Raw genomic sequence first — 15,885 nt, forward strand, 5'->3', positions numbered from 1 at the left:
TAGCCTGATAATAAACTTTTTTTTTATTAAATCGCCAATTTGTCTATGCAACCGCTTTTCCCGTTTAGTCTCATTCTGCATGTTATGGCAAATTCCTAGTCTACTATCAGTCCGTACCGACCATTTGCTCTAATTTCCATTCAGCCCATTTTCCATTTCCAGTCAGGTTACCTCCATTTCGTTTAATATCCGCTTGGTCCAACACCACACAGTCTATATGATTTGACGAGCGGGGTGTAAACCAAATTTTCAGTTGGCAAAATAAAAAGGTGTATAAGTAGACGAAGTGGAAATTAGACTAACTGGGCATTAGGCTAAGTGGGTATCAGAGTAAGTGTAATCTGTAACATACGGCAACCAGACCAAATTGGTAGTAGTTAAAGGGTCCATCATGCGGCATTAGACTAACTGAGAAGTAGATCAATTTTAGACCAATAAAATACAAACCACGTAACTGAACGAGTTATCATTATCGGGTTTATTGCTCGGAAAATAAAGATGTTTTTATATTTACAGAACCAACCAGCAACATTCATACGTTTTCCTTTTAAATATTTTACTGAGGAGAGAAAGAGATTATGTTTACAATTACTCTGAATAAGGAATATCCGGGGTTTTATCAGCGAAAAAGCTATATTGGTTTTGGTGAGAAAATTTGAAACTAGCAATTCAATATGTGCTCACGGTGGAATTTCTTGTGAAATGGGCAAGCCACTGACAGTTAAACGTTGAACCTCCTTGTGTCTCATCTACACTCTAAATCACAGGGATTTAAAATAAGTCCAGATGGACTGTAGATAGGGACAAATCGATTTCTGGATTTAGTTTTAATCCTAAAGACTTAAATTTAAATCTCAAATGATTTAAATTTAAATCTTTCGAGATTTAAAAATGAATCTTAAGGATTCAAACTAAATCCGGAATTCGATTGGTCCCTAACAATAGTCCATGTAGACTTATTTTAAATCCCTGTAATTTAGAGTGTACATGGCGATGTATATATGTGAATAATTCTCATGTTGAATATATGATATATATCAGAATTTTTCTTTTTGTAACTTTGAATTATACGACAATCAAACAATATTTATCTACCTCAAAAGGTTTTGATCATGCTTTACATATAGTCTTATATTGATTATATGGCTTGGTATTATGGGGAAAATCTTCTCAGTGTTTTACTTCTAAATTACAACGTCTGCAAAACAGATATGCACGTTTTGGTTTAAATGCGGACTTTTGTTTACTCCTCACACAACATTACTGATACCGTTTTCATACTGAAGGCGAAGTAGAGCTACTCCGGAATAACTCCGGATTGAGTTTATACGCTTGTACTGCGGACCGACTTTAAACCGCCTTTCATATTGGCAAGTATCGCAGCCATGGCAGCGGTGTATCCGCAGTCGCTGCCATGGTTTCCAAGCGAGTTCGCGCCATAGGTGTGGCGAGATCACAGCGACAAGTGCATACCGCATTTCCGGTGCGGAGTAACTCCGTTTGTAACCCTCTTCTCGAAGTGGGTTGAGTACTCCGCTTTGAATCCGGATCGAACTAATCTCAGAATTTTCATATTGCCCTCCAAAGTGGAGTAACTCCTCCTGGACTCCGGACTAACTCCACTTCGGCTCTCACTATGGAAGGGGTATCAGTCAATTAAACTGGCAGTCGGTCATACAACGAGTCGATTACCAATTTTGTGTGTTTATGAATAAGGTAATTAACGGGCTCGCCCATAAGTATCTTAAAGGAGAATGAAACCATTGGAACAAGATAGCTTGTGTGAAAACAGAAAAATCAAAGAAACAGATCAACAAAAGTTTGAGAAAAATCGGACAAATAATGAGAAAGTTATGAGCATTTGAATATTGCGATCACTAATGCTATGGAGATAGCAAATTGGCAATGTGACAAAGATGTGTGATGTCACTTGTGAACAACTTTCCACATTACATGTACTTTAGTTTATATTTCACTTGAATTGCCTCTTTTATCACATCTATCCATAGATCATGTGTTCTTTCTACATGAGGGCATGTAATACATATTTTTTAAGAATACACCATGGATAAAGAGTTTGTATCATCAAAAGAAAAAGCAAAAAGAGACATTTTGAGGGTATTTCATAGTCCACCAAAGGGAAAGTTGTTCATCAGTGACATCACACATCCTTGTCGCATTGCCAATGGGAGGATCTCCATAGCATTAGTGATTGCAATATTCAAATGCTCATAACTTTCTCATTATTTGTCTGATTTTTCTCAAACTTTCTTTATTCTTATTCTTTGATTTTTCTGTTTCTACACAAGCCTATTAATTTTGTTCCAAAGGTTTCATTTCCCTTTAAACAGTTAATAACCCCTCAGATACATCCACGTTATGCTCTAATCTCTCCTCTTTATATACCCAAAACTAAAAGCCTTTTCACACCGCCAAAACTTTGCTGGAGCGTTCCTGGTGCGGTGAAAAATATTCATCACCACTCGTTACCGTTCACCACCGTTTAACAGAAGTTGGCCCCCATTAAGGCAACGCCGTATACGCTCGGCCACCGCTGATGGACCCTATACCACTCCGAAAGTTTTGAGCTGCACAAAATATTGCGAGCGGTGAGGAGCGGGAAATTTTCCGTTCCGGCAAAGTTCATCATCGCTCCAACAAGTTTGGCACCGCTAGACACAAGTTTGCGGACGCTTGTGTTCGCTGGGTCAACGCAGAAGTCAGTGGCGTAGACAGGTCCTTAGACCTGGGGGGGGGGGGGGTGATCCCTAGCTGGGTCATACTTTATATATATATATATATATATATATATGTATATATTATATATATTTATATATACATACATACATCTTTTGTATGTATCTTTTGTTTGATTAATGACAATGAGTAAAGATGATCATAAGAGAAATGTCATTTGTCGGATGTCTATAGTTATCATCTTGGTCATGACAGTCCTGCTAAACATGATCTAGAATAACTAGTATTCCTTATTTTACTAGTATAGTAGTATACTCTTTTAAAAGTAGCGATATTGTTAATGATCAAACGAATGAATCAACAACTAAAGGAATAAACAAATAAACAGCCAAATGACTAAAAAATATTAATTACAATTATAGTAATAGGGGTAAAATAAAAAAGCTCAACATTATATTTCTTACCCACGTGCAGATATGCGGACACTAAAATGATAAGCACATTCTGTTTAAAATTACCATGATTACAAAGGCTTGATTGAAATACATTGACCGAAATTCACAAGGTTGAATTGAATCTTGTCTAGAAATTAGTCAAATTTTTATCGCGTAAATGCGCGAGATGATTATGTTTTTTGTCAAAGGTCCGACAATGAACACGCTGAGGGTCGAGTTAGGCTTGTTCTGTGATCTTAGACCATAAATAAATCTTATCCATGGATTGATTCAATCTGCCTTCGTGAATTAAGGCATATCTATATATTGGATGATTCTACCTTCTTTGAAAAGCGCAAAGTACAAATTAGTGAAATAGTTCACTCTTTAAGGAGTGAATATATGAAAGAGTGAATATTGAGTGAAAAAAACCTCGGATATCACTGAGGCCATCCAAAATTTGCACTTTCATTCCAAAATCATTCATTTACTAATTCGCTCCTTAGAGACTGAAAATTTTCACCTTTCCTTTGCAAAGTAGGGGTTGAGGACATGGCCAGCAGGGAAAAGGGTCAGTGTATGTGTATAGGTAATTTCTTATTAATTCGTTTGAACAGTGTTAATGTGTTATGAAAGCAATTGCTCTGAAAGGGAGTGATTAAGCGACACTTTCTTAAATCTGTAATGAAATATTTTGAACTTATCTCCTTTGCAAATACATAATTATTATAAGGAAATGTACTTGGTGAAACTCTGAATAACGATCCTTAAATGTATATGACGACGCAAGACAGTTGTTATTACTTAAAACTTGCAAGTTGTAAATGCATATAAGATGATTGACTCTGAATAAAAGTCCAATTTTGATCATGTTTGTCATTGCTGTACGTTATGATTATTATTGATTGATTTTAACTAGCATTCATTGCTTTATTACTGTATAGTTTTGCTTCTTCCCCCACAGAAACCTGGGGGGGATGATTGTACACACCATCCCCCCACCTAAAATTCTGGGGGGATGCATCCCCCCCATCCCCCCCCCCGCTATCTACGCCCCTGGCAGAAGTATTAAACGCTGTACCACCGCTGCTACGCCAGCTTTGCCCGGGCGGTGATTAAACGTTGCACAAACTTCGGTGGAACGCTTGTAAGCGTTTTACGAGCGGACACGGAATTGCTGCAACGGTGTCGGGCGTTGGAGCAGCGCGACTGGTCAACATGCCAATGCCAGCTATAGTCACTCCGGCAACATGTCTTGCAAGGAAGGACCATACACTGAAATTTGATTTGCCAAAATCGTCAATTGATTCCTACAAATACTCCTTCTTCCCAAGGACAATCCTAATATGGAACCACCTGCCTGGCGAAGTTGTATTCAAAAGAGGACTACCAGCATTCAAAGAGGCTGCACTTCCCATCATTAGGAATCTGCAGCCTCCACCCGGATCTCTTGTTCTTTAAGATGTATCCAGGTTTTTACTTGCATATCGCACTCTCCTTTTATTGTAAAATAGAAATCTTCACCATGTTCACTATGACACCAATCTTTCACGACATATTGCAAAGTTCATTCCAGTATAGCTTTTTGGAGCTGCAAGAGGAATTATCGCATCAAGTATCAAGTATCCATTGGCGATGAACTTTGGTTTGGCGTTGTAATGGAGGTGTCGAAGCGGGACCAGCATTTAGCTATAAATATGGGGAGTAAAGAGCCCATTTGGAATATATCAGAACTTCGATCAAAGAGATCCGTTCAGGCCCGTAGTCAAAAGCGGTATGCCGCTAAACCAACTTTAAACCCCCGCCTAGCCAACACCCGCTTGTGCAGAACACCGCTCTATCAACGCTACCGTCACCGCTAAACCAACGCTAAAGCAACGCCGGCTTCAGCGGTCCACCGCTAAGGCAACGCCCATGTTTTCGATTGTCTTCCCCCATTTTGTGCGCGGTAACAAGCGTTGTCGAAATTCGGCCCCCTCTCCCTACCGTCTCAGGAACGCTCTAACAAAGTTCGGGCGGTGTGACCAGGCTTTAAAACTCAATACATGAAAAGATCTCTTCAATTTCACGGTTCTTCGAGATGGAACAATCTCCTTCTTTCTGTTAGAAACACCACAATGTTACATTCATTCAAATCCAAGTGTAAAGGCCTGGTCACACCGCCCGAGCGTTGTTGGAGCGGAGAGAAAATTATCATCGCTCGCTACCGTTCACCATCGTTTGACCAAAGTTGGCCTCCGTTAAGGCAACGCCGAATACGCTCGGCCACCGCTGATGGTCCCTCCTACCGCTCCGAAAGTTTTGAGCTGCTCAAAATATTGCGAGCGGTGAGGAGCGGGCAATTTTCCGCTCCGGCAAAGTTGACTACCGCTCTAACAACGCCCAGTCAAAGTTTGGCACCGCTAGACGAAAGTTCGTGAACGCTTGGGTCCGCTAGGCCAACGCAGAAATCTTGAACGCTGGACAACCGCTGCTTCGCCAGCGTTGCCCGGCCGGTGATTAAACGGTTCACAAACTTTGGTGGAGCGGTTGTAAGCGTTTTCCGAGCGGACATGGGATTGCTGGAACGGTGCATTCATCCATTCATTGTTAAATAATAGCAATGAAGAAATCAGTTGCTAACTGAAAGGGCTACCCTAGCTGTTGAAATAAAACGTGAATAAATAAATAATTTTATCGTATACTGTATTATAAGGTATTCATGTCCTTATGTACATTAGTTTCAATCATATAAGTGACAATATTTTGTCTCCTTCAATGTTCTTTATGTCACCCCCTCCTCTTCACCACTTTCTCTTTTTCTTTCTACCTTACACAAAATTTTCTTCTTTTCTCGAAGTTCTACCCCCCTTCTCTCAATCTTCCCCTTTCTCTCTTTCTCTCTCTTCCCCTGTGCTTACCCCCTCTTCCTCAATCTTCCATTTATTTATTGTGATGAATAGATTTTTTTTTAAGTAGACGCACACTGCAAAAACTCCGGTGTTGATTTAATACCAGCCACCGGAATCTACATCCACACAGTGGCGTAACAGGCGGGGGGCAAGCTGCCCCCTCCCCTGGCGGATTTCAAGGGAAAATAAAAAAAACCGGGAAAAGGAGAAAAGGGAGGGAGAAAGAAAGAAAGGGGACGGGGGAGGGAAAGGGAAAAAGGAAAGAGAAAATTGAAAAGAAAACGAAGATAAAATATATCTTTTTTTAATTTAACGGAAAAGGAAAGAAGAAAAGCGGGAAAAGGAACGAAAGAAAAACATTTGAGAAAGAACAAATCATTCCGAAATAGGCCTATGTAATGCAATAACATAATGGGAAATATGACAAAATGGCAAACAATAGCGGGAAACGAAGGTAGAATGGAATAAGTCAAAAATCTAAATTGGAAAACAATGAAATGGGACAAGAAAAGAAAATTTAAGAACACGACCAGGCTGCCCAGGATTGAAAATAAAGAGCGGGAAGAAAGATGGACTGCATACAACATTGTGCTATAAGCTTGCTAAATTTTATGCAAATAAGCAAATAAGCTACCGCGGCTTTGCCCCAGACCCCACGCAGTAGGGGCTCTTCATCTATAACCTTCAAATATGGCTCTATAACTTCCCCATATAGAAACCCTTGCTACATTAAGCTTTACGTTCAATCACTGGCGTACAGACTTGGGGGGGGGGGGGGGGCTTGGTTCCACACCCAAGAGGAAATGAAATAAATTATAGGAGACAACGTAGAACGAAATGAATGGAAACAATGAAATGTGCTATTTACTGAATAAAAAAATTATGACATGATTAGAATTTAATTTCAATAGGGCAATCTTTTTTCCAGCTCGCTTTGCTCCCTGGCGACTTTTGCAAAATATTTGCACATTGCTATATTGTACACCCTCAAAATATTTTGTTCATTACGCAACTGGGTTGAATAAATGTATTGTGCAAAAGCTATATTCTTTATATACCCGCGATATTTGATTAAATATAGCGGCAACCTGCGAGGTTTAAATGGCTTCGATATCAAGAAGTTCCGGGGGCTCCGCCCGGACCCCAACCGCATAGCACTGTCGTATATAATAGTAGGGTTGGGCTATGGCCTCCAAAAGTTCTACAACCAAGAACAAAAAGCAAAGGAAAAGTGAAGGATATGTTTTTTTTTTTACTGAATATAATTTCCTACATATTTCAAAGTTACATTTTCATGAAATTTTTTTTTCTCTCTCGCTTCGCTCTCTCGGGACATATATTAAGCAGCTTTTTTAGCACGTGCGTCATACTGCGCCCCTCGTTTTTTTTTTTACTCTTCACGCTATGCCGCAAAAATCCTGTTCACAGTGGCGTAGAGACCACACAAAAAAAAGGGAATGGAAAGAGAGAAGGGTGAAATATATTATTCTCTGGATATCACAAAATTGGATTTTTGTATTAAAAATGTTTTTTTTTCTCGCTCGCTACTTTTTTTCAAAGATAAATTCTGCTCGATACGCAATATCTGGCCCTCTCAAATTTGTCGCCTCATACAGCATTACGCCGGTTCATACCATGATATGACCGGGATATTTTTGGCTCTTCCCCCCCCCGACCCTTGTTACGCCGCTGTGTTCACACCAGAGAAGTGTTAAACAACACCAGTTTCGTTTTGGTCTAACACCAGAAAGGTGTTTACACCAATTAGTATTAAAACAGCATCGGTTTGATTCCAAACTGGTGTTGTTTCAATACTTCTCTGGTGTGGACATAATAATTCCGGGCTGGTGTTAAATCAACACCGGAGTTTTTGCAGTGCAGTTTTGATATAAAATACTGTAGTTTTCATTCATTTGCCTTGTTATAATACTTCATAAATTTTTGCAAAGTGACCCTTTCAGCATGTGCTACTGGTCAATTTTTATGTGTATTATATTCCAATAAATAAATGAAAAATCAATATGTAACTATAGACCTATATCAAGTGGGCCTTGCCCGGAGAAAATTATAGAAATAAGTCGCTTAGTAATAAGATTAATGTAGCCAAACGCGAAAACCCCAACGGAATATAGCAGAGACATATTATTACAAACTTTATTGATATGGGGTAAGTTGTTTTCATGAAAATCACTCCTTCATATCGAGCTCTCGATTGGTATGTAATCCTTCTCATAGTTAATTCGAACATATATGAAAATAAAGAAATTGTATGAAAACCTAGATAGGCCTGAACAAGGGCGGCGCCACAAGTAGTATAGAGAGAGAGAATAGTTAAAGCTTTACATGAGTCGTATAACGCTTCATTTCCTCTTTAACTCGGAATGTGACGTCAAAGGACGTCTTGCGCAAAGGACATCAAGGACGTTCGGCGCAGTGCACCCCCCCCCCCCGATTGAAATGCTCTGGCCGCCCTCAAAGATAAAAATGAAATCAAGCAATGAGGTAGAAACAAAAAGTCCGCCACATATACCATTGTAATGTACATCCCGGTATTGCTTGACAGTTAACTAGATATCATTTTATTTAGTCAGTTAAATGGCCCGTACCCAAGGGGCCAAAACAACCTTTAAGAAAAGTTATCTGATTGAGTGAAACTTTTCTTTTTATTACAAGATTTCGAGTGAGAAAAGGCTGGGAATGTTTGATTTTGTGACCACACAGTACATCTCATTCACGTTATAATCGTTTTTACACGGTGAAATGAACAAGAACCTTTATAACGGCATTGTAATGTAGTTTATCGATTAATTTTTTATTTTTAAAAATCAGATATAGCTTCCTTGCACAGTGGAACATTTTGATCATGTTATCTCATATCATTATTTTTTTTAATCATTGTTGTTATTACATTTCTTGTTAATGTTTTCTTCATTAAACATTTCCATTTTTGACGTTATATAAAGATTATATATTATACAGTGCGTATAAAAAAAGACAGTTTTGAAAAGTCTATCAAAATTTTGTTTCAAATTATGATGTCTATATTCGGTTGTTTATAGATGATGTGAGGTCTTATCTTTCAAATGCCATTGGAAAATATCAGTTTCGTTCATGCTTGAGCGAACACGGAACACTTTTGTGAGGGGTTCAAAAAAAGGCTTTCGCCAAACAGTAGAAAATGAGATAATACTAATCATCAGACTTCTTGCTAATCAGCAAACTTCCTTTTAATCTTTTCATTATGTCTGCCATAATTTTCGAATTATGCTGTCAAAAATCCATTTACAAATCAATCAATTTCCTTAAATTTTTTTGTTGGTGTTTTTTAAAATATGATATCTTTTAGCATTGAATGTTTTTTTTACATGAGTAAAAGCAAAAAATGTCAAACCAAGTAAGGGGATTCGTATTATTAATGGGATAGCTTGTAATTTCATCATATCCTTTCATTGTGGGCTGCAAAGCTTTTGGTGCCTTTGAAAGACATGAATCCTTCTGTCAGAATTAATATTGTCCTGTCAGGCACACGATTTGACTTGTTCAAGGAATCAATGTCCCCTTGGCAATAGGATTCATGTCTTTCATATGCACCATAACCTTTGTTGCACATAATAAAAGGATATGAATGAATTACAAGCTCTTCAATTGATAATGGATATCTCCTTGCTTATGTTGACATTTTTTAACTTAATATGAAAGAATTTTCAATGCTAAAAGATGAAATATTTAAATGAAACAAGGTGGTTTGCGAACCACCTCTCGCCTTATTTGAAATTGAAATATGCGATATAATCTTTTGACCCCTAGCCGACCTTTGACCCCATCATCCTCATGAATACACATGCAGTATTACCCAAGAGTCATAATTATGTGCCAAGTATGAACATGATTGATGTAGAAATAAAGAAATCAGAGCAAGTTGAAGAAAAAAAAGGATGGACATGACCACATAGACCTTTTTACCCCTAGACGACCTTCAACCTCATTATCCTCATGTACAGATATGTAAAATCATCCAATGAAAATATTTACCAAGTATGAACATAATTGATGCAGAAATAAAGAAATGAAAGCAAATTGAATAAAAACCAGTAAGAACGTCTGATGATCAATATTTTCTTTATTTTCTGGCATTTGGCGCAAGCCTTTTTTTAACCCCTAACAAAAACGTCTTGTGTTCGCTCAAGCATGAACGAAACTAACTTTTTTAAAGCATTAGAAAGATAAAAACATCAGAGCATCTATTAACATCAAAATATAGACATCATGATTTGAAACAAAATTTTGATAGAATTTTCTAAAAACACGTGCTTATATTTTTAAACAGCTTCATTATAGTAGCTTAAATTAAAGTTCCAGAGAGCTATCCTTCCTTTTATAAGGTGTATATAGTCCAACACACCCTCACCCGCACACATACTATGTATATAGCATATTTCATTTTCATTTTTCATTTTCATTCGTTTATTTCCATTTTCGACAATTACAGTTTCTTCTGTACATGTTGACATATATAAATAACAAAACATATTTCAAATATTCCTGTACAAAAAAATATATCCAAGATTATTACAAATCAGGTTGGAAATGGAGGAGGCTGCTAAAAAGCGGAGCTTGTAGAGTGCAGCCTCCTAATAAATATTCTTGCAGTTGTTTAGCATATAAAAAAATAAAATAACGACTTGAGCATGACCAGTTGAATTAAAAGGAAAAATGGGAAATAAAAATAGAAAAGGAAATAAGAAAAAGAGAGATTAAAGGTCTCCAGAATCCAGCCCCAGCACTCACAGACGGACCTCGCCGATCAACAGGGAAACGAAAGAGATGTAAAAGTGTACGTGACATGATAAACATGTTTGATTAAAAAAATACAAGAGTTTGAGTGATGAAGAGTTAAATTCAATGGTTTTCTTGAATAATTTTTTTGAACTTATATTTGAAAGAATTAAGGCTTGGAGATTCTTTGATGTTACTATTAATAGTTCCCCAGAGTCTAGGGCCTTCAAAAGTAAAAATTGATTTTGCAAGGATGGTACGGGTGGGTGGTAAATGAAATTCATCGGATTGACGTGTGGGATATTTATGAAGGGTTTTGTTTTTGTTAAATGAAGAATTAAATATGTGTGGTAACATATTATTGTTTAACTGATACATGAATTGACCTAAATTATATTGGTATAGCATATTTCATTTTCATTTTCATTTCATTTTATTTCCATATCCATGATATCACAAAGTATATACATGTAATATAACTCAGACATACAAATTACACAATTTATGTTACTGAACGATAAAGCATATAATAATAATGAACAAATTTGGATATGGGGGGAACATGCAAAAAAGCAAAGCCTGTTACAAGCATATCAAGACTAAGGCAGGTCTGTGATCTAGCTTTGGGTCGAGATTAAACTCCTTCATATTATTATTATTATTATAGAGAATGATGGAACCTTCAAATCATAAAATCATAAAAATACGATTGAGAAATACAATCAAGTGAAGATAGTGATCAATTCTGCAATTGTAGTACGACACAAAGGGCATTTGCCGTCCCAATCTGTGCAGATATCCCTTGCACATCCCGTACAGGTGCACATATGCCTACACGGAAGTAATACACAGTCCTTCCTTTGATCTTGGCAAACGGTGCACATATTTTCATCAGAGATACTCGTATTTGAATTTAGAATGGGTTGGATTCCATCTGGATCAGGATCACGTCTGTCTTTATACATATAGTCTAGTCCGAGTCTTGACATATTCAACATCGTATTCATCTTGTTTGAGAGTTCGTTCAACTTTCTATTTATATTGTGATGTGAAGCAGTTATATACGCGAAAAAACAAATTGCACAGATTTTCCAGAGAGTATCGAATGTCATCTGACTGTTGGTACCACTTTGATCCTCCATTTCAGATCTTAAACTCTCAACTTGAGTGATCAAACTCTGCATCCGATAGTTCATCGAATTCTCCATAATCTTGATTCGCTGATACAAGTCACTCACCTCCACGTTAGATTTAGGATCTGAGTTGGTCATCATTTCGCCTTTCCTTAAAATGACAACTCCAAAGACAATAATATGCGAGATCATTTGAAGGACACTATAGATCAGTCCAGCAAAGATCAGAACCTTGACTTCAAAAGCTCTTCTCACTGGAGGCACTTCCCGATCTAGAAATCCAAGAACTCTTTTCAAAGTGTCGGCCAGATGATACATGGTTTCCGCCATTTTGGGATATCAGCAACTGAATAACTATTATGAGGCTCAGTTTCTGTGTCAAGGCAAAATAGGACAAAATGGGTATAAAAATTAAGGTAACAGTCACCTTCACAATAATAACATTATCAAACATGTGGAACTTCCATTGTTTTGACATTTTATGGTTCAGTCAAGTTGGTAATTATTGTCAAATCTGTCAAATTGAAATATTGTATAAATCAAACAATAAAAACGAAAGAAATAGTAAGGGACATCATAACTCTCATTTGCACATCACTGAGTTGTACACTGTTTTGTTAAAAATAAACAAAATGTTAGAACGTCATACCACTCTTATTTCATTTGCAATTTTGATGAAATTTTCACCGTTGTGATTGTTTGATTTTTGTTTATTGATTCCAATCAACTTTTCCTTGGGTGGACTTGACCTTTAATATATATAATACGATTACTTTGCTCATTCTGTTTCCAAAAAGAAACAAGTGGAACACCGGCACTCTCACCTGAACTATGCGATTCAATATAGCACCAGTGCCGACTTTGAAAATTATTGAATAATTCACAAAAAAATCATTATTCATATATGATTAAAAATACTATGTTCATTGACCTTAAATCAGTGATACTAGATTATATACCCTCATGTCTATGTCTGAGCTTTCAACATGTTCAATGGCAAGTTAATTCCCCCAACATGGTCTATAAATTCCTTGACCCTAAACCCTTGACCTTGTTCATGTAAATTGTAATATCAGTTTTTATACATTTTGTTGTGCAAAGTATTCTATTTCTATTTCCTTTATACTTCATATTTCCTTTCTCTTAACCGCTTAGAGGCAATTAGCGATTTTTTTTTTGGGGGGGGGAGGGAGTGGGCACCAGCAAAAGTTTTGAGTCATTTAGTGAGCGCGCGAAGCGCACTCAGTTGTCAGGTAAAATGACCTAAAAGAGTCATTTTAAGGAGCACTTTTAGTCATTGTAATCATGACTAACATACACATCTCAGTAATCAAATAATGCGAGCGCGAAGCGCAAGCTGAAAAATTAGATAATTCATATCTGAAGCGGGGCATTCTAAGGCTTGTTTGTAGGAATTCACTAAGACCATACGTATTTCACTAACTGAATGATGCGAGCGCGAAGCGCGAGCTGAAAATTTTTGATATTCAGATCAGAAAAAGGGACATTTTAAGGATTGATTTTAGGAATTCATGGAGAGCAGACATATCTCACCAATCCACTGATGCGAACGTAATCACGGACAGGAAATATTTTATATTAAGACCTTAACATGGGCCAATCACTTTAAGTAGTCATGAAAAAGAAGCATACATAAAACAACAACATATTTGATGTGTATTGACTTGAAAACGGGACGTTTTCGTACAACAGGTTTATATATCTCGTTAAACAGACAATGCGAGCACCAGGAACAATGAAGACATAGGCCCTGAGCAAATTAAGTTAAGAAAAAATGTTTCCTATATAATATACCATTATAATGCATAATATTTTTTTTTCTTTTTTCCCACTACGTTTCTCTTCCCTTCTCCCTATTTTTCTCCTTTTCCTCGTTTTTTTGTCAGCCTATGGGGGGAGGGGCACGTGCCCCCATGCGCCCCCCCCCGTAGTTAACGCCACTGCCCTTGTGTCAAAGTTTCATAAACTACAGATCAATTTTAATCCTTCAAAGTACCGACGACATTTCAAAAACTTAACCTTCTGTATATTTATATTTCGATGTTGATTCCCCCATCAACAGGGCCAAGGTCAAAGATCATTTAGGGTCAATGAATTTAGACCACGTGGCCTGGTCTAAGTTCATTGACCATAAATGATCTTTGACCTTGGTCCTGTGACTTGAATCTAGGGTAGTTAATTCAGTACTACTTGATTACCCTCATGTCAAAGTTTCATGAAATAGGTCCATATACATTCTAAGTTATGATGACATTTCTAACACTGAACCTTATAATAATAACGATGACGCCGCCACCGCCGTCGGAAAAGCAGCGATAATAGTCTCGCTCCGTTATAGGCGTAGCTTGGACCTTGTTGTTTGGAAGTGAAGTGCCCTTTCTCAAAGCTAATATACAGGGCACATGACTCCCAATCTCTAATCAGCACCAATCCATTCATCTTCCCTCCACAGATGAGTAGATTGGCGCTGATTAGATATAGGCGAGACAAAATTATCAACGTTGATAAAACGAATGATCATATAGTGTGCGAATAGGAGTCATCAGTTTGTTACCAACATTAATTCTTCAGACCCTTTAAATAAATATTATTTGGTACGACTGATTGAGTGCTTTACAATTTGAATAACTGCAGTACGTGTCAGTGAGCTGACCATAATTTTGGGAAAACCCGTGGTACGCAGTGAAGACCATTATTGTATTTGCGGATCATTACCGACTGAATAAACATGATAACGACATTGCCGGCTGTATAAGATCCCATTATCATCATGATCATACTCACTTAAACTGTCATAGGTCATTCGATAATCGATACTTCTTCGGATGACTAAATATTGCTCTTGGTTGAGTCTAAAAAAATATCCTGACCATATTGCATTCATAAAAATTTAATGTTGCATGCCTATGATCGCGCGAACTGTACGAAAGAGTTTGACCCGTGCGCAGTACGTGCGTAACCTATATGATCTACTGTATTACATGTATTGTATATCTCTATATGATTATGATCTACACAGATTAATTTTAATTGATTTGTAAAATTAGAATGATAAAGCATGAAAATAAAGAAAGCATTAGATTTAAACTTTTTTAATGAGTAATATAGTGAGCTTATATTATAATGATGCATTCATGCAGAATAACATCACATTTTCCTTTGTATGATAACGTTTTATAAAATACCAAAATGTACAGGTCTAACCGATCCAGCTCTAATCCTGCTCTACTAGCGGACCGTGGTTTTTTTCATTTACGAATATGAAAACGCTATGGGCAGTTATTACTATATTAATAAGTTGAGCTGAGGGATGTATCACCTATCATGCGAAAATGCGTCTGTACTACACAGTAAAAACGCTGTTTAAGATTTTATACAACACTGTTTACTATTATTAACCTTTGTATACAGCGTTGTATAATTTTGTTTTTACTGTGTATGTTTGTCCCTTGATAGAAACCCGTCTTAACGAGCTTGATATCATAGTATTTGAATATTTGTTTAAGGGATGGTCCAAGCTGAAATTATTTATATCTAAAAATATAGAGTAAAATTCACAGAGCAAAATGCTGGAAATTTCATCAAAATCGAATAACAAATAACGAAGTAAATTAAGAGGCTTTTTATAGGAGGAAATTATAATTTGTTAAACAAATAACGAAGATATTGAATTTTAAAGTTTATCATATTATGTGCAAATAGCTATAAGCACATCGTCATGAATATTCATTAGGTGGGCTGATGATGTCGCATCCCCACTTTCCTTTTTCTTATATTATTAGATGAAATCATTTTTTTTTTCATTTTTTCATACATGTATAAATGATGTGTCTCCATTATGATGAAATAAGTTGCGGCAATGAATAACTAATGCACTTAATCAGTTGTCAATCCAATTGTTGTAGTTTTTGGTAGAAAATTTTTGAATAAACC

This window comes from Lytechinus variegatus, chromosome 1 (genome assembly GCF_018143015.1).
Source record: "Lytechinus variegatus isolate NC3 chromosome 1, Lvar_3.0, whole genome shotgun sequence".
In the NCBI taxonomy this organism is placed as follows: Eukaryota; Metazoa; Echinodermata; class Echinoidea; order Temnopleuroida; family Toxopneustidae; genus Lytechinus; species Lytechinus variegatus.